Genomic DNA, 25,179 nt, shown 5'->3' with positions numbered 1-25,179 from the left:
CTCACAAAAATACTCTTGAAAATTTTTTCAAACTGCTTCGCATGGTAAAGTGTCCGAATAGTGAAAAAGCATTCTCAGAATAATCCGCTTCGGCTAGAAGTACTCCTCTCGCCCTCTGAATTAATGCTCACAATCTGCAAAATGCAAGTTTACTCCCCCAGTTATCATGATGCTCATCGTGAAACGAACTAAATTCATTAGTCGACGATTACTTCCAAGCCTATGGCTCGACTACTGAGAGTTGATGTTCAACATGATTTTCGCCGTAAGCTTGGAAAAGTGTTTGAAGGTGAAACTCGATAGTGGCTGAACCGGGATCATTTCGCATCTCGTCTGCTCGCGGCACTCGAGAATGCTTCACTGTCGAAAATAATTCGAGTACGAGTTTTGCCCTCCCCTCTCCTTACCTCCAGTGCATCCGTAATTGCAGATATCTCACTTTTCATTCCATTGCCTTCAGCAATTCCACCTGGAGTAGTCCCATCGCATCATGCTGCACCTCGTTCAGTCTGAAATATTCCAGAATTGAATATAACCGTTGGCAACATTGTACCGTGAAAAATGAAAGAAAAATATTCAAATCAATTTTCTACCCGGAATATACTCCAATGATATCTGATCGTTTATTGAATTCAATATTTACCAATTAGTGGCTGTAAAAACCCCCATTTTATTGCAATAATTGGTTTCATACGCTAATTAACGGGGGGAATTTTTAAAGCATTTTTCAACCACTAGAATTCAATGTACTCATATTAACATCGTTATAAATATGGAATTGCGTATATTACCGATATTTACAGATATTATTGTAACTTTGAACTGTTAACAAAAATGTCTGCGAATTAATACTGTACGATTGATACTTTCTCTTGTCATGAAAGGCCAATTGCAACATTATTTATCCAATCCAATATTTACATTCACAATTAATTGAAAACCACTGATTATATATGAACCATTGATATCAAAGTGAATGATTTATAATTGGCCATTGGTTGTGATAAAATTACATAAAACGAATTACAATTTTTTCGGTCCTTTGATAGAGGATAATTTGAGATGTATATAAATGCAATAGGGATTATTCAAAGTAACTACGGTATCCACGTAATTACAGATATTGCAATTTTTGTTTCATTGCTTCTAGCGACTTCACTTCAGGCAACGTTCCCATTTCAGTACTTGCTGCGTCGTGTGCATATATCCATTTCTCACACTCCCAACATTATCATGTAAAAACGACAGAATAATAATCAATTGATTTTCATGAACGGCAAACGGTGTATACGTATGCGTAAACAATGTAGAAGATCGATAATTAATACACGTATCTCCTAATTAGTCAATGTTCATGTTAACAAAATAATTGCTAGTGTACACCAATTAATGGAGCTCTAATTGATGCACTTATCATTATGAATAAATATTGAATTTAGGGAGTAATTAAAAAAGATTAATGATTTAGAGACAGTCGCGACACCGATTGTATACCAATATATATTGTAATAATATTAGTGCATAAAACAAAACCCGTACTCATTGAATTAGCAAAGCTTGCATAGAGAACAATCCCACGTCAATATTTGTATAATGAGGATTAGTCAAATTACCAGCAATCGCTGCCTTATTTTAACCCCCAACTCCCGCCCCACCTATCCATGACTGCAGACAACTCCTTGATCATTTCCATGCGTTTGAAATCTCCAACCCAACCGCAGTTACCCCTCACTATGTTCCTCATTATATAAGCTCCTAATCCATCTAATTATTGAGTGCTTGGAGAGAAATTTTTGCCAAACGTTTTGGGACATTTTATCAATGGGACTATCGCGCTATTTCTCTCACCAAGAATAAAAAATATACCTCATATATATTATTTTTTATGAGGTTTCGCGATAGAGGTGAAGTGACAATGACTCATGGCGCTCTTTTCTAGATCAGTAGGGTAATTTTTACCAAAAACATCTCTCCACATAGAATTTCGTGACCGAAACAAATGCAATTCAATGAAAATTCAAAACGTACGGTTGATGCACAGTTATTTCCCCTCGAAACTTCAATTTCTCGAGCATTGCAATTTGAAATCATATTTCACTAGTATTTTTCTCTGAATAAATTATCACGAGAAATAATAGCCAGTACGTTACAGGCGCATACAGTTGGGGGAAAAAAAACAGCGGAAAACGTGGGTAATTCAAAATGCGTAGAAAATTGCCAGTGCCACGAATATAAATTTTCAAAGTGTTAAAAAAACATACAAATAAAAGAGAAACATAATAATAATAATGAATCAACACAGGGAGCCAGGAGGCACATGCATTGAAACTTGGTCGGTGGAGCGTGGGCCATGATTTATGCCGGAAATTCCGTGGTCCAGTCGCCGGTGTGGGGATGGAAAAAGGGGGAATGGGAATTTGAAATAAAAGAGAATATTCGCATGTATGAGATGATAGTCAGTCTGTGTACGTATTTGATTGTGTTTCACCTCGGGGAAATGGGTACAAGGCTTTGGTTTGGGTCGTGCGGGGAAATCGCCCCTTCGGAAAGCTTCTTCGGCCTCATGATATGCATGAGAGATTTTTATAGAAAATATTTCATAGAAAATTCTATTGGATTTTTAGGGTCACTTTCTATTGGTTCTTGGCCCATTCAATCAGTAATTTCATCAATTTCTCGATTTAGAAATTGGAAAAAAACATTTTTGGGGCGCAATCTATTAGGCGAAACATCTCAACTTATCGATAAAAAATATCTACCCTTTATATAAGATGTTGAAAATTATGATAATGATGGTGATACATGCTTGTCAACAAATACAGTGAGAAATTTATTATCAATGAACCTATCAAAAATTATGTGACACTTGAAAATCTCTCGGGCAATTACTCCCGATCAATTTTGCGCGTATGAAATAATGTCGAAATAACGGATCATCATTTTTTCACACTCCCGAGGATAAACTGTTCACTGGAAAGTCACCCGGCATCCGTAAATGCTATTGTAAAGAAGATATAGGATGAGTCAAGGGTGATGGATGAACGAGCACGGCAGATGAAAGAGTGGGGCGAGAGGGAAAGGGAAAGGGGGGAAAAAAAGGTTCCGAGAGATGGTAAAAGAAGTCGGAGGGGCTATCCCTCAAGAGGGTGAGGATCCTGGCCGATGAAAAAGTGAGTTAGACGAGTGTAGGGGTAACAAGAAAAATAAAAAGATAGTGCACCAGGTGGATAGCCGAGTTTGACAGGGCGTCCATTATTTACTCCGCTCAGACCTAGGCATCTAGTCAAAATGTGTTTCCATCTTTTGAAATAGGAAAGAGATCCGTGAAACGACATGGGCATTAGTTTCATTTGCTTTTCCACTGGAGATGCCTCTGATCTTGTCTCTGTGATGCAACGTACATTTGTGTATGCGGAGTATAGGTGAAAAAAAAATTGAACCAATTTCTGGTGACATCGAGTCGTTTCTCACGTCTTTCATCCACCTGCACCGCCATTCCAATATTTTTCTGTCGACTTCACAAATATGAATCATATCGATTCATTCTGAAGTTCAGAAATTCCATGGTTTGGTGATTCGAATATTTTGGCGCAATGGAATCTACTAGATATTGTACTTGAAGATGTGAAATTAAACGTTGCAGTGGAAATTGTACTGCGAGGAACGTAGTTAAGGGCGCCATGAGTTTCACTAGAAGTCCCCTTATGACGTTGTCCCATATCTCGAATAGAAATTGCCTCAGGCTGTCCTTTAGGCAGGGAAGTGGCTGAGGTATCACGAAGGTGCACTTAATTATGACTTGCCCGATCGCAAGCTGAAGAGGACCACTGGATGTTCGCCGGCTTCATTAAATTCAAAAGGTCATACTAATCGAGACTTCCAGGGTAAATCAAGTTAATGAAGTTATTTACTTGATGTCGTAAAAATCGCGGTATCTGTATGATTACTAGACTTGTTTGGTAAAGCTGCGCCACTTTCTTTCTCGGCACATCCATTTGAATATTGCCAGTAAAAATTATAAAACATGGGATGAGCGTCCCAACAAAGAGAGTACCGTACGATCAATATTTTCAATTCCAATAACCTTTGATAGTATATTCAAATACCAGTCACGAAATTTTTTAAAAAATCCAACAAGTAGCAACCGATATTTGTATGAAAATGCCATTCCAAACATCCGAGTAACAGGAAAACAACGAATTTAATTAAGTTTCGATGGACTAAAATTCAAATACTAATTCACCAAGGTATGCTCTAAATAAATTGAGTTCACTGGCATTCAGCTTGACCGTTCGTGTATGCAAATATCGATGCTATAAAAACAAGCAATTGAATTATCGACGATAATAAAATTCGGAATATTTAAGAATGGCGGTGCCAGAGTTGTGCAAAACGATGATCAACTGAGAGCGAATAGACAAAATAATCAGGCACCTTGCAACTTTCCCACGGGGATGCAATGGGCGGGCGATGAGATTTTTTTTTTCAACCTCATTTTTTTTTTATCGTTTTCTCTTCATTTTCATCTGCTTTACTTTTTTCCTCATCTCTTGACCACATAGAGAGCGAAAGAGACCGAGCAGAGAGTTATCCGAGCGATAAGAGGCAACAGGGGTGGAAAGGAGTGAGGGTTTGGGGTCGAGTAAATGTCACTGTAGGAAATGTGGTGCGGAGCTTTGGTTGGTTCGCTAGACGAGAGACTCTTCGGGTCAGCCAAGTAAATTTAAGTTTAAAGCGGACAAAGTTACTTCGTCGATGGGCACATAAAGGTAAGGAGGGAGGATAGAATTCTGGAGGAAGAGGGAGGGTTTAGATGAGAACGGTAACAGCAACTGAGATGAGTGGCGTTACTCTCCTGTGCCGAGTCAAAGCCGAGCCACCCTGGATGAATCCCACCATCTTCCCAAGGTGGGTCATTCTCTCGTATCTTATACCTACGAACGAGAGTCATTTTTTCAACTTAATTATTGGAACGAGGTCGACGTTCCGCTAGTCCCAAAAGTTTGTTCTTAGTTGGCTACTTCGGGTAAGACACACCGTTGAAAGTTTCGAATCAGTCGTCACAAGGAAGAGACTACGTCTTCGGTATGTAGTTTAACGGTGAAACTGCAGGAGTTTCTCTTAACCTTGGCTTTTTGATCTGGTGAGAGAAGCTTGTTTGAGGAGATATCTTGCGGTTCGTTTGGTGGAAGCTATTCTGTGGAACTTAATGAACAAACGTGAAAAATCGTGAGAACTATTCGATCAGATTTTATCTGGGTTTGCATGGAGAAAGTTGGAGATAGAAACTGATGAGTTTGAGTGCTTGGAATCAGTCGGGAGCTGGTCAAATTTTGACTGTAAGGGTGATGTAGTTGGTGATTCATCTGTTAGCACTGATGCCTGGCTGAATGAAGACATTCCATTGAACGGAACAATTTCTTCGTCGGATCATATATTTCGCCCTTCGAACAATAACTGCACATTTTGCAAGGGAGAGTCTACAATTGAGTTATCTGAGTCTTCCAACACGTCCGGTAGCTTGATATCATGTTTCATTCGCCATTGAGACTTCGAATTTAATCCTCCGTAGAGGTGCCTTCTGCACCCGCTATTAACACGAAACTTAAGTCAATAGCCGTATAAATATCAACTTTCAATATTTTCATCGGAATTCAACGTTCGCCAGATCAGATATTTCCACAATTTTTTGAAACACGTCGCCAAGTTTGAGGGATTCTTCTATCTTACCTCAAGATATCTGAGAATTTCCGTCATCAACATTTACGACACGGTTACGTAGACTCCTGGAATATACCTTAACGTCATAACTGAAAACCCTAAAAATACTCAAAAGGGTCATAGAAACCACTTGGAAAAGCGGTCACAAGTGTCGTCATTTCATCTACTGATTTTTTTTACTCTAGAATATCACGCTGACTCCATAGCTACGCTATCACCCACAAACACCCTGACAGACAATTTTCCCATTTGATATATATCAACTATCCGGTAATATCCCCGTCGTAGCGTCGGATGTCGCACACAATTCCCAAGATATATTCTCACCGAGAAGCGAAACTTCCTGCTGGTCAGAGTAGTGACTAGAATGATAAAGCTCCTTGACGAGGGTTCACCAAGCCCTCTCTCTCTCCCTCCCCCCGCCCTTCCCCACTGGAATTCAAGCTAGGAAAATACGCGTTTTACCCCTGTAGTCAAAACGATTGTTGAACCACATGAAGTGGTTCAATGTTCCCATCCTCCTCCTCCTCCTCCCCCCCTCTGCCAACATGTACTTAACCAATATATATCTATATATGTAGTCATTCAAGATAGACAATAAAATAGCATGACTCAGGAGGGTATAGAGTTATGCCCTGTACTCAGTGGAATGAGGAGCTGTATGGATTGCTGCTTTTCCTCGATTTACGTTTCCTCTTAAATTCGACTTCATAAAAGCGAATGCTGGAGAGTTTGGCAGAGAAAGGGATGTGTGTATGTCTCAAGGATGTTGGGATCACGCTTCCTATCCGGAGGTCGTGAAGATCCTTTCTTCTGTAAGCCATAAATACGAGCTGGCATGAATAAATGCATCAAAAATCTACCCCACCATCACCGGCAACAGCATCACTTCTTTTTTCTTTCATCTCAGTTTCACTTGCCTTCGTTTCGCATTTTTAACTTGTCCTTTTTCTCAGGAGTTCCTTCACGACGTTGTACCTCTTACAGGCCAACATACCATGTGACCTGCAACTGGCCTCCGCTCTTTACGAGGCAAGCATTAAAATTCAAATATAATCTTGGCTAAAACCGGCACATCTCTTATACATATGCACATGCCGGAACCCCGTGCGGGGTTCAGAAAGCTTCATGGGTGCTGGGTTAGGTGGATTACTGGCTACTGGTGTTTCGGCTACGCGCCTCCTAACCGACCGTTAAAGTCGTTGCGTCACAAATAATCCGATTATGAGGAATTTTGGGGGACCACGGAAGCGAGGATGAATGTATAATTGAAGTCCTTTGGAGAATCCTCGAGATTTGGGTTTATTCTTTTAGAGATGATTTTCCTGGGGATGAGTGAAGTTTTAGAATCTCCTGGTAATTCTTTGGTGAGAGATATTTTTCTTTTTGTGAGACTGAGGGGATTTAACAATTGGAATAATATAATGGAATCCATGAAAATGAATTCAAGGAATTTTTCAGAAAATCCATTTACTTCGGAAATATTTTAATGAGGGGAAACATTTTCACACGCAGACGACCTCTCAGTACAAACTCAACGTCAGATATTTTATTCTACCTTTTTTCTCTCATCAATATTGACACAACAAACACGAGGACTATGTACCCTCCAATAAAATCCTTTTCCAAATTTGTCGTGAAATATTCGCTCCTTAGTTTACACTGACTTGTTTCATACCCTGTACAGTGTCAATTTGTTCATTTTTTTTTCAGTCCCTCGTCACCAGTAACACGGGGGCGAAGATACCGCGAGTTTTACTGCATTTGGCAGATTTGACAAATTGCCTATGTGACAAGTGAGTGTACACGGGAGGAGTGTCACAAGGATGAAATTTTTCGCCCCGTTGATATGTAAAAAAAAAGGTGTATGAAAAAAAAGGGAAAACATGGGCGTCAGGGGCATCCGTTCTATGTCACAGCGTTACAGAGAAAAATGTTCGATATTTTGACGTTAATGTTGAAGGAGTGCCCTGGGTACGTGGAGCCATACCTTTGCCATCGGCTGGGATAATAGGGTTGCTTGCATTTGTTAATTTGTCCACCCGTCAATGTTTGGGATATGGGCTTGATGTCTGTGGGGAGATTGAGATGAATAGGGGCGACGGACCTGGGGGAGAGGGACATCGGGAGTTCGTCTCCAAGCGACCCTGAGATAAACAATTAAATTGCGCGTATGAATGACTAATATTAGTTTGATTCATTCACCTATAAACACCGAAATAAAAAAAACTATAACAGAGAACCTTAATCCCCCGTTGAACATAATTTTGACACAAGATTCTTCTTTACTGTACACAATTTATTTGGAAAAATATGACTCATCAAAATGGCAGGAACAATTTTCCGTAAAATGGTTGTAGCTGCACAGCAGTGAAATATTGTAATACGATTGTAAAAAAATTACTCGTGAGGGAAAAACCCAGCAACTTAGTGCCTAAAGAAATATCACGCAGAGACACTCAACCGGAAGCTGTACAAGGACATAATACCGCGTTGGGTAGATGCATGGCGGTTAACTTTTTCAACAAACAATGCATCTAGAGTGTAATAAACAACGAGGGAGGTTGGGCATTTATGTATCCTGTATACGACTAGAGCGGCCGTTTGTATTTCAAACAGTCTACATATAAATAATGAAACTATGCAAAATGTATGGAAACGAGCATACAGGTATAGGTATTCATTAGTATAGGATGTCAATTGGGAATATATTATTAAATCTCAATCCTCCAATAACTAGTAATTCCAGTATCAGCATCTGGCTACATTGGAATTTCATAATTCTGGGTACAACTAAAATTGTTAGCAAACCTACAATTATTGATGGAGGGCTAATAATTCAATCGGTCATTAGAGAATATATATTTCAAATGAGTAATCCATAACATTCCTAAAGGACTATCTTCTTCAGGTTTGTTAATGTCTCATTCTCCTCTAGTCCTCGTTTACAGGAAAATCATTAAGATTGTTTGCGCCACAATGGATCGACGTAAAGGTCGTGATAAAACCAAAATTAGAGACAATAAATTGAGTACCTGAAATTATCCGACCAACACAACCGTCTCTAATGCGACAAAGTTGAGCATGACCCCAGAATCAACAGAGCACAAGGTGGAGGAGCTTAGACGCTGGTTTCAGCATGGTTGCCACAAGTCTGTAACTGCATACTCGTGCTCACATATCGACAAAGTTTCTCACCCAGTGTCTTCCCGTTACACAGAGCACCAAAGTTTGCCATCCAGACTTAGCGATAATTAGATATTAATGGCGCAACGAACTACACACATAAGTTATTGCCAATGAAGTTTTAACTGTTACAGTCTCGTAGAGCAGACTACTCTCAATTTTATGATCATGAGAAAAAGATTGATCCAAGGGGCTCGGTGAAATTGCCATTATAGCAGATGAAAGTATCCTATCGAGAGTAAAAGCTAAGTGAATTGAAATTGATGATGCTTTATGATAAAAGAAAATTACGATCAATCTATGGTATGTAAATGGGTGAAAAGTAATCTTCATTTGGAGAATGCTAATAGATGATGGGAAGAACATCTGAAATCGGCATTTTATCGATTTTTTAGTAATATCTTATTTCATAGGGTCACAGTAAATTAGTCAAGGGTCTTTGACTTGAGGAATTCTTTACTGCTTTTCAGTCTCTTTTTAATTATTCCACGTATCATTGACGTCAAGATTTTGACACTCAAGACATAAGTGAGTCAATTCAAAAGCGTTCCCGTGCTAATATGTAGAGGAATCGAGGTAATATTATAGCTCACTCGATGACTGTGAGAAAATTGAGGCCCTCGATCACGTATTTTTTCTCCTTCCCCCTTTCCTCCGCCCCTCTCTCACCATCGTCAAGAGCCATGAGAATTTAGCGGAGAATAGTTGAATCGTAAAACCTTATCAAGAATAGTTATTGCTTCTTTTTCTTTTCCTCACTTCGACTTTTATGTTCAGACGAGTTCGACATATTACTTCGATAAATGCTTCAACCTCCCTGATAAATCGCCGTAACAGTTTCGCATGGTTGTCTGTTAATTACAGGCAGATAATTGTAGAAGTTTCACGGCTTTGTAATTTAAATACCCCCGACGGGTTGAATCAATGAGTATCGATTTTTAGCGGGTGGCAAGTAATTATTTACGAACGATTTACGGAGTCGGCTACCATGAGGGATAAAAATCCAGATTTTTCGAGCCACTGGTTAAAGTAGTAAGAAACAAAAATGGATTCTATAACTGTGTGAAGAACATTTTTATTAGTAAATCCCGATTGGTCTCGATAGAGTTGAGAGAAATAACAGACGTTTGTTCGGTTATCGAGGGACAGAAGAGTCAGAGTGAGGGCCCAAAAGGAGTCATGAAGATCACAAGAGTGGATCGTTGTGAGTGGAGGGAGATAGGGACTTATCTCCTTGGAGTCAAGGGTAGAAAATAAATACCAAAATGATATATATGATTTTTTCGTAAAAAAAAACATGCGATTTCCCTCGTCTGGCTCTCTCACTTGAAAATATGCTGTCCACACAGTTAATGTGATCAAACGTAAAATGGGAGAGATCCAAACTCCACTACTCCTTTGAAAACCTCCGTCACTTAAATATGTCACTTTGAAATTTCACCACAAACATGCTGTAAGCCCTGAAGCTCACCATCCACCTCCTCTCCCTCGCCTTCCACCGTCACTCAAGAACTTCCGCAAGTCTCATAAACTCACGCAACCGTTAATCTTTAATAACCTGCGAGAAAAAGCCTCGGTACAAATTTAAAAGTTTAATTAAAAAATCATGAATTTCCATGGTCATTATTTTTAATCAATTAGTACGGCTGCGTCTCAAGTGATAACGCGACAAAAAAAGAAGGAGCAGCTGAATGTGTGAATGGTTGGTGAAAATTCAAAGAGGAATTTTGTGCAAAACATTTCAACGAGGAATGGATTATCGTTTTTTAACGTCCCACTGATGCATTCACTGAGTGAGAGCGTTAATCCGATAATTCCTGGAGAACGAGAACCGGACGTTCCATTGATGTTGGGCGTTTTCATCCCTTCTCTTTCCTCTTTCTCTCTCGTCCTCTCTCTCTCTGTCTGCACCAACCCCGTTCATTCAATGAACAATATAATTTTGCAAAGAAACGGGAGAAGGATTATTATTTCTGCGATAGGAATTCGCCCATTGTATTTTTAGATGTGTATTTCTAAACATTTTTTTCCAGACGAAAAGTGGGAGTATAAAAAATAGTAAGGTTAAAATAGTTGTGTCTGTGGCCGAGCCAATTCCAAGTGAAACGTTCCCCCTGCATTCAACATCATTTCGTGCATTTACAAAATTTTTTTGTGACTCGTAAAAAAATTTCCTCGTACACGTCCGTGATGAAAAACCTTTTTTGACTCCTAGAGAATAATAGAGTTTATTCCGAATTTTGTATTCTCTCGTTCACGACAATGGCCGAAAAATTCAATTAAAAACATCACCCTACACTCAAGTGCTAAAAAAACACCCTCTGCATCGAAGCAAAATGAAAATTAGTGTCCTGAAAAATTCGAAATTTCCCATTTGATGAGTACAATGGTTCCATTCGGATGCAAAATGTGAAATACTGCATGAAAAATTCCTTTCTCCCAGACTACTCCAAACATCCCTTTTTTTTCGTTCTCCCCACGGGTCGAAAAATGCCCCTTGACTACTTGACCCGAAAAAAAGATGAAGCAAAATCATCTAATGAGGATCTTAGCCGAGATAAACCGCGACCCGAGGCTCCAAAGCGCGTGAATGATACAGTTGGAGCAAAACATCTCGGCTCTTACGCCGTGTGCTTTGACGAGAAGAGCAGTCTCTTGGGTCAAGGTCACTGCTAAATAAAACATTCCGTCCCTAATGAAAAGTCAGGGTGATAACCGCAGGCTGTATGCCCTTTTCCCCCTTGCCACATCTCTCCTACGTTTTTTTTCCCTTTCTGTAGAAACCGAGAATAGTACATTTTCTGCAGCAGCTATCTCACTGGGGATCGATCTCGGTTGGTGCACGAGGGCATTTATATGCTCTCGGGAGCATATACAGATATGGGCGTATGTATTAAACAACACTGGCTCCATAATTTTCATCGTGTATAGCCGAGCTGTTATCGAGCTGACAACAAAAGCAAAATCCTGGTCTAACACGTTTGTATTTTCCATTTCCTTTTGTTAGTTCTTGACGGAATTGAGGGACGCACGAGGTAGTTTATTAAGGATGTAAATCCACAATGCCCGACGGATTTCAAAGTTAAATGTGGTTTGAGTGGACGGGATTATCCCGAATGGAGCGGGGAAAATGAATTCAAATATATGTCTCGGAATAGATAGAAATAGGACTGGATACGCAGGGTATTTGATGCTAGTGAGATCACTAGGAGCACCAACTTCGTCATTTTTGTATGATCCAACTCAACAATACGACAAGGTAAACATGGTATTACCTTCGCAGAAAATTTTCTGTGAAATTTTCATGTGCAACCTCCTCTTATTTGATTATCATTACTATGTGGACATAAAAAAATATTGACGAGATTGTAGAGATCTTTATATACGAAACATTATATGATAGTCACCACAGAAAATTCAACTTGAAACGTAGAACACGAAACTATAGAAAATTTATTTTTTTGGAGTAAGTTCTCCCTTAGGGTTTCGAAGTTCAAAAATTTATGAACGATCTCTAGAATGTGTGGGGCATGTGCTTATAATTTTTTTAAAATATACATAAAGTATTGGAGGACATATATCTTCTTTAAACGCATTTTCCAGAGGGAGGAGAGAGGCAGAATTAAGGTCAAGTACATCCTATTCAATGAACAATATCATCTTGAATTCTTCAACTAATTTTGATTTCATTTTTCTATTGGAGTCGAGGAAAATCTACGAAAAATATCTGAGTACATTTGTTCTATGTAATATTTCCCGCTGAATATTTCAACACAATCGATCAAAAGTGAGTGTAAAGTTGAATAGACATTCAGTAGAAATGAATACAGACCTCGTCAGGATGTTCTAAAAAAACTTTTTCATCCATGAAGCCTCATCCACGACTTATCCACACCTCGTGTTAAGTGGACACTATTCAAAATCCGTAGCCCTCGACGAAAGGATTCAATCTGTACGTGAGGATGCACCTGAAGGCTGCATTAATTCAACAAATTCTTTTCACTCGGAATCTTATACGGTCAATCACTCCGGTAGCCACAAACATCACTTCTGTTCTTTTATTCTAATCCTCTGCAGCCATTCCCTATTAAAGATACCCTCCAATTCCATCAGCTCTGACGCAAAATCCCCTATCAAGCCAACCGAAAGTTAAAAACAGCCAATCGAGACCCTCCCCCTCCCTTTTCAAACAAACTTTGCTAGGTGTGCAATGGAGCAGCCAGTAACTCCCGATATTGAGGATGCCGTTTTCCCCGTCCAGGAGGGGTGAAGAATTGCCTCCGGATGCTCGCAAATCGTTTTTCCCGATCCAAGTACTCGAAAATCCCTTCTACCTAACCATACACGCCACGTTAGAGCGACACTCACACGCGAGAGAACTTTCTTTTTCTCTAACACCCCTCGATACAAATCAATTGCCATGTAATGAGGGCGAAACAAGAAAAAGAGGGATTTTCCCCCCATAAAAATATAAACAATTTTCAAAAATCTTCCATAGAAATTTTGAAATGGAAATTACGATAAACGTAACTTATGATTTTGTATTTAAAAAATACTCACTTATGAATTTTTTTTTTTAATCCCCTGTCTATTCTATAATTTGTCAATCAAAACTGTATTTGGTGAAAATTACGGAACAATTACCCACTTTTTCAGGGAATTTTCAGGAAAAAATCTTGTTCTGTCCCTCTGGTTACGTCAAAAGTAACGATCACATGCCTTCTGTCGCATACGTTCGAACTCCAATTTTTTCCTCGTGATTATAGTTCACCGACGTTGTTTTCCAAATATTTCCTCAGAAGTACCATTGACATTCACAATCACCAGCAAAGACTGTGAGTACATAAATGCATAAGACGACTGTTACAAATGCGACGATGCGAGGACGAATGTTGCAAATCAGAGTCCATTTCCATGCTAATATCCGATAGAATTGGCATTCAGCCATTCCACCCCTCGTACGATTTCGACGCGTGTGTCGCGTATAACCAACTGAGAATATACGGAATGCCAATGCACCCTCATGACCGGCAGTGGCATCTCTAAAGATTTACACTCACTCCCCTCCCCAAACCCCTTTGCCACCACCTCGCCGGTACCAGCTCACTTCCAGTCCCTTTCCGTTGTTAACCTCCCCTCCCCCTGACTGTTATAGTTTATACTTGTCTAGCGCATTATCCTGCAACACATTCAACTACCCAACCCACTGCCATAACTATCATCGACCGCGATCCTCTGGTCCCTGAGTTCTGGGGGAATCGCTTTACGAACGATACATTTTCAAGTTGGTAGAGGGTGCAATGGATTTTCTAAAAGTTCGATAACTCTCGTGACCATATGGATAAGGGGTAGGGGTGAAAAGGGGTGTCGGATGAAGCTGTATGCAACGAAAGGAAACCTGATATGAGTACGTGAATGGTTTCCTTTTTGTTGAAACCGATAAGTCTGGACTGCGCGAGTAAGCGGAAATATTCGGGCAGATGAAATTTTAAATAATGGATGAAGTGGCAGTTTTTCGATGGGATACGGTGTTGATTGGTAGAAGGGAATGGATAAAGTCAGACATTTTGAAAACAAAAGAAACAACGCAGGGAGCGTAATATGATTGAATTAAAAATTGTCTGATTTTTTTTCCTTTTTGTTATAAAAAAAAGTATCGACAATATTTCGAATCGAACAGCTAGAAAGGGAACATGGAAAATATTTTCAATGAAAAGGAGTTTAATAGTACTCGATGAAGCATGAATAAACGAAGCACAATTCTTCCAATTATTCGGATATGAAGGAAAATAGAACAATTCTGATTCTTCGATATTGCATTCACTCAAGTTTTCTTTCAGAATTATAAAATTATTTTACTATGCAAGAAAATGAGAAAAATTAAATGGTTTTTCGTTAGATCGCGCGTGTATTGCTTTGGAACTACAAAAACCTTTGAAAAAAATTCTTTGTATATTTTACATTTTCATTTTTCTTTAATTAATGAATTCCTGGAAATAGCCCACAAATGCGAACATTTTATTCTTTCATTTCTCAACGCATAAGAACAATTCTATAAACTCTTATTTCAGTACAAATAAATATGCGGAGGAATGCAATATCTGTTTGTTTTTCATTATGCTTAATAATGTTGATTACAATCCTCTCTAATTTAAGGATTTCGCAATGTACTTGATGCAGCGAGCATGAGCCAGTACCCAAGAGCCTACGATTCGCAATTCCAGGAGCTTCATCCGAATAAAAAAAAGAATCGTTCTAATTTAAACTTGTTGTCGTATGAAAATTTCTTTAATTAGCTGAATCAAGCAACCGAGGTTTCGTCAGGAAAGTTAACAAATGTTCTCATGCATAAATGAAAAATTACACGACCGCTCGAAAAACATAATGAGAAACAATCATGATAAAGAATTCCAGGCATTGTCTCAAACGGCCCAAGTTTTGGCAGATGAGCATTGGTTCAAACTTCCCATGAAAAGAAATTGTATGACAACGAAGAGGATGGACAACTTGATGCGAAGAAATTCGAGGTAAGAATGATAAGAAACAACGAAACTATGTTCTGTCAAAGTGGAAGAAGCAATGGAAACTGTAAATTTTATTTCGCAAAACACAGGATAAAAATTCTTAAACGCATTACAAAGCATTAATTCACCCGAGAACGAGCCACCACATCACCGACTGTCTCAAGTATCTCGTTTTTCTTTCAATTCCTCCAAATGACTTTAAACTACCGGTACAGCGCACATAGTTCTCATTTAAATTCCAGAACCTGGCGGGGTAGGGAAAAAAAAGAGAAACATGAAAAGAGAGAAAAAAAAAACAGAATTCAGAACACAAACGAAGAGAGAAAATAAAGGATTCCACATTTATTCGAGTGGCGGACGAAGTGGTGCCGCGAAATACGAGTCGGTACAGAATAAATTTACCCTTGTGCAGTCACTCACCATACGCATATATATGATATTTCTCGGGCATATAGTTTACACCGGTCTCCCACACTCGTTTTTACCCCGAGATGAGAATTTTTTCCACCGCAAACTATATTATTACATGAAATCGAAAAAAAAAGAAGTAATCGATTCTTTCAACTCCAACGGCATTTGCGTATAACATTGGAATCGGCATAATGGGTTTCCATGGTACGTCCGAGTGATAGTGGTCATGATAATCAAGCTAGAGTGCTTCGCTACCACAAAGGGGGTGAATTATATGTGTACAGCGCTGAGCACCACCCATCCACCCATTTCAACCCCGTAATGAATATGTAACAGTATTCACATGCACCTATGTGCCTGTTTATACGTCATGGTTCACTTAAGGTTCTTTCGGTACGTTTCACGTCTGTCTATTTGAAAATTACATTTGGATTTAGGATATTTAGTTACGCTAATTTGGTTGGCGTTCTTGTGAAGGGGCAGTACTTTATTCGATTAGCAAAAATTTTACATGACAATTGAAAGAAAAGGCACTCGGTACATTCAACGCGAGTCGTTATTAACGTACAAAGGAATCTTAGAAAAATATGGTATGGGGTATCGAGGAGAATAATTTGTTGAATAGGCATTTTTAAATAATCTGCAGAGTTAATGAAAAACAATTACCTTAATTTGATACTGTTTTTCCTCAGTTGACGGTGTAATTAATGGAAAAACTGTAATGCACTCTTGATAAGTGAAAAAGTAGTACTGGTGGTCGTTGAAACGGGTGGAAATTCATTAAACAGGTGAAAAATAATTTCAAAGCGAAGGAAATATGAACAAGAAGTATAAAAGATGTGAGAAAAAGCGAAACTCATTGAAGATAAGAAAATGGAGGGAGAACAATGTGAGAATGAGTCCGGGTAGGAGGGAAGTGAGAGAGAATTTTCTGGGATTAAAGGGAAAGAAATTATCCAGATGCAGTGGGCCACACTGGCTGGACGTGAACAAATGAGAAGCATTGAGCTCTTCTCAGGTTCTAAGTTCACTCAGTAGTGCAGTGTAAGATGACCGAGTGTAGTCAGCCACGCTGTCGTACCGTCTGGTGAAGGAGAACGTAAAAAAAATAAAAGAAAGAAAGAGTGGCGAGGAACAAGATGGGAGGGAGGCAGTGGAGTAAGGGACGAATACGAGAAGGAAGAATTTCACAAAGTGAAGGTTTCACGAAATGAACAGAAAAAAATGATGATAAGAAAGAGTTGGAGTTGGCGAAGGAACACTCACCTCCTTCAGGGAGTGGACTTTGAAAATGAAATTCAGGGAAGCAGCAAGTTTCAAGAAATTCTTTTTATTCTCCCCTCCAATACTCCGTAATTAATTACACAAAGAGAAGTTTTGGGTTCATCTGAGATGACTTTATACTCTCATTGGCTCGTCGAGATGTGAATCTTTGGATCGCTGACCGGGTAATGATGAAGACGAGATGATACTCAAGTTCTCAGTGAATTATTCTGACAGAAAAACGGGGCAGTTGGATAAAAATGCAGTATGAATATATTATAGAGAATTTGTCTTGCGTGAGAACCTGATGAAATTGAGGGATATGAATAGTGACAAAGACTCGCGAATTTTATTCAACACTCCAAGAGGAGTCCACCACCTCCCTTCGTCCGTTAACCCCAGGGGCTACGGCCCCTCGCTTCACCCATCGCCATAGAGGGGTCGCACCCCCTACGTCACCGCTGGCGCAACCAATTTTTCGCAAGGCTACAGATTGTGTCATTGGTCTGATAAAATTTCAACTATATCCAACTCGTCCCAGAGTCCCAAACCATTTTTATTAATTTTTTCAATTTCAAATGCACCCCGAATGCAAACATTGCTGGCGTCAATTAGGCGCGTAGGATTGGCGGTTTCAATTATTGATCGATTATTCCTGTAGCTGAGTGAATAAATTATGAGATGGTGCTTGTTTGATTATTCAGCCAGGACATGCGTGAAGTACCACCCTCAGAACCCTGTGTACTGGATCATTAACGATGGACTACACTACACCCGGTTCAAACATCGTTACGGTGTCAACCCATCATTCACTATTCTTCGATGGATTATCAATTTGTTGACGAGGAGAGGAGGAATGCGTGATGAGACGAGGAGATTTTTCACCACCAGATTAACGGGGGTTGAAAATTTGAATGCATAATGTCATGAGGTAATTTTTATTGACCGGCAATATTGTCAATGCGGTGGAAAACCCTCGAGTCCTGATCATATTTTTTTTAAACAATTTAAAATTGTTATAAACCTTTATATCCATTAACTCCATCCACTGCCAACGGAAGAAAATTCAATCAAACAAATATCACGGGAAATGTACAACTCTGAACTCCGCGCGGTTTTAAAAACCAGTTTTCACCTACTGGAAAACGATTGAATAAAATAAAAACTTCTGCGAATTCCAAATATAAATTATGATATTTATATTCGTCTCCCCGGGCGTCCACGAGTTGAAAATTTAATTTACCCGTCATCAGAGCAACTCTACAGAGCTCAGCTTCTCCCCCAACCCCAAAAAAATAAAACCCCATCCAAAAAAAGATAATCAAAGTCACTTTAATCGTCACAACGAAAATAAAAAATGCAAATAGCGTTATCAACATGATAAAACTGTACACAAATTTTATAATTCTCCATAAACATGAAGCAGTGTGTGAGGTGGAACGAAAATCCTATGACCACGGTGGATGGAGTACGTGAATGTATATACCTGCAAAACTTGCCAGTGCAATGCCCCCTGCATGAGAGGTTAAGCCAAGTACCAGTTGCAGGCAGACTAGCGTTATAAAAAGCATAGACATTGAAAAAAGGCCTAAAAAACTCATAAAACCCTTGAGTGGCCGGGACTGGAGATTTTGCGTTTCGTAGAACAACATTTTCCAGTGGAAACGTCCGATATAATTTTCATATTTCCCAAGCCCTAGTTCTTCCAACGCACGGAGAATAACGAAACGCGTGTCAAGGATTTAAACGCAGGGATATTTTTAGTGAAGGCATCTGACTCGTCGCACGAGTGGAGGTAAATACAGCAGATGAGAGGATGGAGACATGGTGGAGAGGCAAACAGGAGGCATCTGTAACTCAGATAGAATGCCAATTCGCCAGTGTAGCAACTGCCTGCCGACAAAGAACATTCTTCCACTGCCGATTGAATATGCGATTCTTCGGCTTTATTTTCCCTTTTTCTCCCTTCTTTCCTTTAAGCTCTTTTTTTTCAGTCGCACGTTGCCTTTATCATGCTTTGGCTGAGAAAAAAAATACCTGAAATGTCGAGTCTCCAGGGGGCTATTGTGAATTCTATCGTGTTCATATCATACACTTGACACAATGTGTTGTTGTTTGGGAATCAGAACTTGGGAATCACTGAAACTCGAATTTCCAATTTTTTTTCTGTTCGGAAACTCCCGCTGTTCTTTTCGTGTTACAGCGTTGATGCTTAAAGAAACGTTCACCACGTGACTATGAGTGTTATCATGCACAAATTTTTTTAGAATATTCCATAAAATGGTCGAATAACCCGAGGTCTCAGAAAATAACCAAATTACTATATTGAAGCCATCACAGAGTCACAGGGACAAGGATATCACAGGTACTTATTAGTCTCACAGTGGTCTCAGTCTCAATATCCACTCACCGAATCATGTTAAGGATCATCTGTCCTGATTAACTTTAATCCTCTTTGACATCAAAGGTGAAATTTGTATCCGACATGTGATTCATTAGAAACGATAACGACGAATTTCCGAAAACCTGGTATACCCTAGACTCAAAGCTCGGCTTATTCTTTTCACCCTTAATGTACTTAGTACAGTCCCATATTTGTTGTAATCCTCCCTTTCAACCCCCTGTACGTTCGATCGTCTCGTTCATACTCGTTTTTCTTTTATGCTTGTTGTTCCGCGAAAGTGTCATTTCTTTTTATCTCCTTTTCATTACCTTCGACGCCCGAATAATCTCTATCAAGTTATTATCAATTAAAAAGCTTCTTATTTTACAGTACTTTGTCTCTCGGCGGAAAAAGCTGTTATAAACATAAATTATATTAAACATATCAAAGTGGTTGCATTTATATTAAATCAATAAGGAAATATAATCTCTCCTCGGTGTACAATGTTGGTAACTTATATATTCTGACCCTAATGCGATACGTAAAAAAGTGGTAAGCGATATTGAAATTATCATCTTTGCAGCTGATCCTTACGGACCGGTAACTTCTGGCTTTTATTATATGTGACTCATACTACGCAGGGAACAATAAAAAATTTAATGTTGACTTTCGATCCTTTTGCGATACTTCTAGGGGTCAACTGATATGACGAAGGACATTTTCCTTTTTCTCTTATTTTTTTTTATGCTGTTCTCAGTTTCACTCGTTCTTCATTAACTTTATATCCCTCATTTTTCAGCCATAAAATTTAAGAGTATCCTCTTCGGCCAACATTAATGCTTTTCAAATCAGAGTTGACCTTTACAGAGATTAAGTGATTATCGATCGAATAGCTGATTAGTTCCAGTAGGAGATTTAACGATAGTTTCTCCAAAGCCGTGTTTATTCTATATTCATAGCTCTATTCATTGGTATTTTCTATCGTCAACTTATCTGGTATCGTCCCTTCGTGAAAAAAAAACGCTAACAAAAATTACAGGAGATGTATCGAAATAACTGAATCCATTTTAGCTCAATAATAAAATATAATCCCCTTCGGTGTGTTCGACCACTCAAATATTATACGTTCTGACCCACCTACAACAACTAAAACCTTGGAAAACGATATTAAAACGGTCCTCTCTGTGTCTGATCCGTGTGGAGCATTAACCCCTGATTTTTGTTACGTGTGACTCATACTTACACACGTAGCAGTAAAAAATTTCATATTGACTTTTGATCGTTCTGTGAAATATCGAGGGATCAAATGAAATCACAAAGGCCTTTGTTTTCCTTTCTCCTTGTGTTTTCATTTCTTTAGCTCCCTTTTTTCTCAGTCGCTTTTAGCCCGGATATTTACATCATTATCCTTTGACATTTCACTTCTATTATTCTGGTAAAATCCTTGGAACTGAGAAAAATGTTGCTAAATATGTGATGGGGCTTTCAAATAATTGAAAATTTATGATAATTTGGCACTGAATATTCTCATCCCAAATTTCCATCGAATGTCAATTTTTCTGACGGTTCGTTTAAACAATTTTAGAATATTAACCATTAATATTGACATGCGACCAATGCATTAATATGCGAACTTTTGACAGGATGAAACCAAATGAAGAAAAATATTTTCATCCTGGTCACAGAAAAATGCGATTCTTTTTGTTTTTTTTTATTTTTCTTATGCAGTTTCATTTTTTTTTCTGTCACAGTCGTCTTGGGATGCTTGACCCGAAAAAAGGATTGAAATTTCGGATGTAGGGGACTTTTTGTGATTTTCGTCAGGGCGATATCACACACTTGACACAGGGTTATTCAACTTATGCTTTGCTTTTTAGGCTCTGAGCAAGAAACCAATGCACGATCGTCACATAGTTACGCAGAAAGGAAGATATTCCAAGTATTTATTGGTTTTCCGGAGGGAATATCACAAGAGCCCGGGACTGTCCCGCTGAATTCCCGGCATTGTAGCTCAGTACATCGCTATGTGGCATAAATCCTCTCAATCTTCGCGATCATTTTTTTTCGGTCCACTCAACGGTTTTTATGGGGAATAGTCCTACTTGTTTATAATTTCAGTGGGAGTACACTGTTGTGGATTAAAATCACTCAATATTTTCCATTTGTAATCGGATTGAAGAGTACCCAATTTAACTCAATGAAATGCTTTTCTGGTTGAGATATTGATGAACTTCATGTGTATGCGTAGCTACAACTGAACTGGACATTTTTAATTTTAGAAATGTTTGGTTTTTTCTGATTCACGCATTTCGTGAACAAAATTCTAAACGTCGCACATATTTATTTTAGATAAATAAATTGCAGCCAATGAATCAAGAATATACAGACGTAAAAGTTGGAATTTTTTTTCAGTGAAATACATGAGCTGCACGGTTACATTCCGAGAAAAATTCCAGTGCGGAGATCGGAACTTTTATTGAGAGAAAATGTAAATCAGGATTTTTCCCGGAGCTTTATTAATATTTACCAGAATTCACAGTAGAGTTCATCCACAAAATGTTTCTACATGTAATTTTTCCTCTCGGTTTATCCACGAGATTTTTATTTTCTCCTAACAACGTTGTAGTACTCTATAATTGCGTATCAGCAAGAGTGAGTACCACATAGAACTCTAATAAGGCTCGAACAGAATGGTCACCATTCTACAACGCCAAAATATGAAAACCCATAATCCCCAGTTTAACGATTCGTCCTATGGCCCATGAAGTCATACCTCGAAGTCTCTCGTCAAAACATGACAAATGTAGTTGAATAAATATTTGCGATGTCATCGCACCCCGTTCAGAATCCCGCGCCAGTTAATTCTTACAACTAGTTTATGACCCATAACCCATCAAAATTTTACACACCCGTATCCCACAACTCACACTCTACAACGAATCCCCCGGAAACCTATTCCACAATGAATATTAATCTCCAAAATTACCCGAGGAGCCATCAAAACTCCGCAATTTCACTTTTCTTATTTTTCTCCCCTGAATTTTCGCAGAATATTAAAATAACCACGAGTTCTTCATTAAAAGGTTATTGTTCCAGTTTCAGTTGTGAGGCAAGAGAAATTATAAATTAATAAGTAACTGCACGTGACAGGAGCAATAAAAAAAAAATTCCAGCAGAAAAGTCACTCTGTTGGATAAAAAATGAGGGAATAAAAAAAAAGTTGGCCATGAAAGTTACCACGAAACTAGGAAAGAATCTTTCATTTCATTTTACCGGGTGACTATGCGGGATAAATTTTCACAAATTGCCAAGCACATCCTTCCGTCGTTGGCACTGAAAACCCATGGTAGCCATGGGAGTGACCCACATAGAATTGCTCAACCCTTCTTAGAAAGGAACGAGGAAATACTAGGTGTTTGAGAGCCATCTGAATTCAACCCTCCGTTTCCACCCTATTTTTTTAGCCCCCATCAATCCCACACGTGGGTAATTCGTGTCCGTAGGGTATATTGCGAGCTTATGACGCGCGAAAAATTATGAAAAAATTCCGGCATGTTACCCAGGATGCCCTCTAAAAAATCAGTTAACTCACGGAGAGGATGGTTGAATACAAATTAGGTACAATAAAAATTATTATCCACTGTCAAAGTCCCTGGAATTTTCCCAGAACTTTAAATCCTTGGAATTAAAAAAAATTCTTTTAAAATTCAGGGAAGTCCAGAATTCAAAATGAAATTTGTTTGAATTTTGAATAATGAAAATCTTTTGTATTTGAAGGAAACTGACATTTTGCCAGAAATATTTAGAACAGTTCAACAACGTTTCAATTATTGTTATAAGTTCGATATCCCCTATATAATATTGAGATAAATAGAGACCTAGAGAGTTTAACTGCTGAAAATACATGAAATTTAGCCACCCTATGTTGGAGTGAACAACCAGCGATAATTCGTTCGCATCCACTTGCTGTCACCTCCAAAAATAATAAAGAAACAATTAAACGTCCCCGATTTTTTGCCCTAATTCCCATTCGCTGAGAAGAAAGAAGAGCTACATTGTTGAGATAAAAGGGGTGAAAAGAATGCGTTTCCTCCGCAGGATAAATCTCAGAAATATATGTCTGGTCGGCTTCCAATTGGCTTGCGCATCGTGAGAAAATCTCACACAGAGAGATGGTTTTTTTATTCTTCTCTGTTTTCTTTACGCGGAGTGTCGCAAATGAGATTTTCATCTCGACCCACTTCCACAACTCACGGGCAGTAACGCTTCCAACTCGCGTATACAAAACAAACGTGTAAGTGCACTGCAATCGTATAAATCCATATCCATATCCTATCACATTCAACGAGACGTTGAGCCACATTTTATTAGCCCGCGAGCAAGCTAATTCCCTGTAGTGCTGACACAAACTGACAAACCAAAGAGCAAAATACGATTGATGTTGAATTTCTCAGAGGAGAAAGCACTACAATAACTTGACAGTAATTACTCCAGTGACAACCTGACATAAATATTAAATTGATTTACAACCTACACCAGAAGGTTTCAACACGATTAGAAAATTATTCCGAGTGGAAGGGTTGAAAAGAGCGGTAATAAATTTCATTGGCATCAAAACTGCACCGGAAACTGGATTTTGAAAATGAAAAAAAAAATAATATTCTCTCTGTTGATGGAATAGTTCGATTGTGGTCATACTAGAGAGCATTCACTCCTTAATTCTCCGTAAATCGAAACCCCCAAACTCCACATGGTTCAAGACCCCCAAAGTGAAACATTTTATGAAGCATTCACTGAGATACTCGACTGTACCATATGGTCACTCTGGTTAGCCACTAATTGCGCCCAGCAGAAGAGTTATAGCACATGAGTGTAGGGACGAAAACGGAAAACTAGGGTAACTTTTGAAATTTCCGTACCCTCTCGAAATCCAGCACGATTTCTCCATTCATCCCAGACCTTTCAACCTACAATGCCCGAATGCTCTCAACCCAAGTGTCTAGTATTATCAACTTTACCAGTTTTAGAAGCTCCTCGGAAAATCTTCCATCTCTATTTTTGGTGCATTGTAATGCCAGACACTCGACATCAAATACAACAATGAGAGGTAGAAAAGAACAAATAGTGGCGAGTGCATCCTGAATGTTGGACAGTAACTACATATGTACGTCTTTTCTCTATTTTTATGAATTCCTATGTGCTCTCACATGGTCCGTGAAATCACAATCGCGTGAATCCTGTGGAAATTCCCCAGGCATTGATTGCAAGGTAGTGAGTACATAGTGCCCTTCATTGTTCATCCCTACATTCGAGTACGTTTCGATCGATATTTTGTCTCTAACTCACGTTTAATCAGTCCTAACTGTCATCACTCAGAATTCGACGAGTTACACTGGTGGTTTTAGTCACTACACTGGTGAGGTTTAACAACAACTCCGTTTGCCAGCCAAAGTGTGTACAAACGAGTTGTAGTACAACCTGTCTGTACACAGGTACACGGTTACCTCATAAGCATCAAATCACAATGGCCCACTGTACATATCCTCTATTTATCAATTTGAATATAAACGCTTGGACTATGTCAGGGCATCAACGTCTGTCCGTTCTCCAATCGAATTGATTGATGGAGAGATTAATACTTCTCTGTCATTATTGATAGATCGACTTCAGATCTACGGTCATTGTGCGGAT

At 38.9% G+C, this 25,179-nt stretch overlaps 1 protein-coding gene across 9 annotated transcripts in view; it reads right to left on the bottom strand.

The window, feature by feature from the left end:
- Positions 1–25,179, bottom strand: part of LOC135168434 (protein artichoke-like) — a 199,795-nt gene that overhangs the window by 87,678 nt on the left and 86,938 nt on the right. For 8 of the 9 annotated variants that reach the window (XM_064132701.1, XM_064132691.1, XM_064132613.1 and 5 more), the window contains exon 3: positions 408–509. The exons of the other annotated variant lie outside the window; for it this stretch is intronic. The gene's annotated coding sequence lies outside the window, so the exon portion shown is untranslated. The remainder of the gene's footprint in view (positions 1–407; positions 510–25,179) is intronic. 9 annotated transcript variants of the gene reach the window in all.

Source organism: Diachasmimorpha longicaudata, chromosome 1, assembly GCF_034640455.1.
Source record: "Diachasmimorpha longicaudata isolate KC_UGA_2023 chromosome 1, iyDiaLong2, whole genome shotgun sequence".
Classification (NCBI taxonomy): domain Eukaryota; kingdom Metazoa; phylum Arthropoda; class Insecta; order Hymenoptera; family Braconidae; genus Diachasmimorpha; species Diachasmimorpha longicaudata.
Note: the sequence above shows the minus strand (reverse complement) of the source record. Positions and strands in the feature narration are given on the sequence as shown.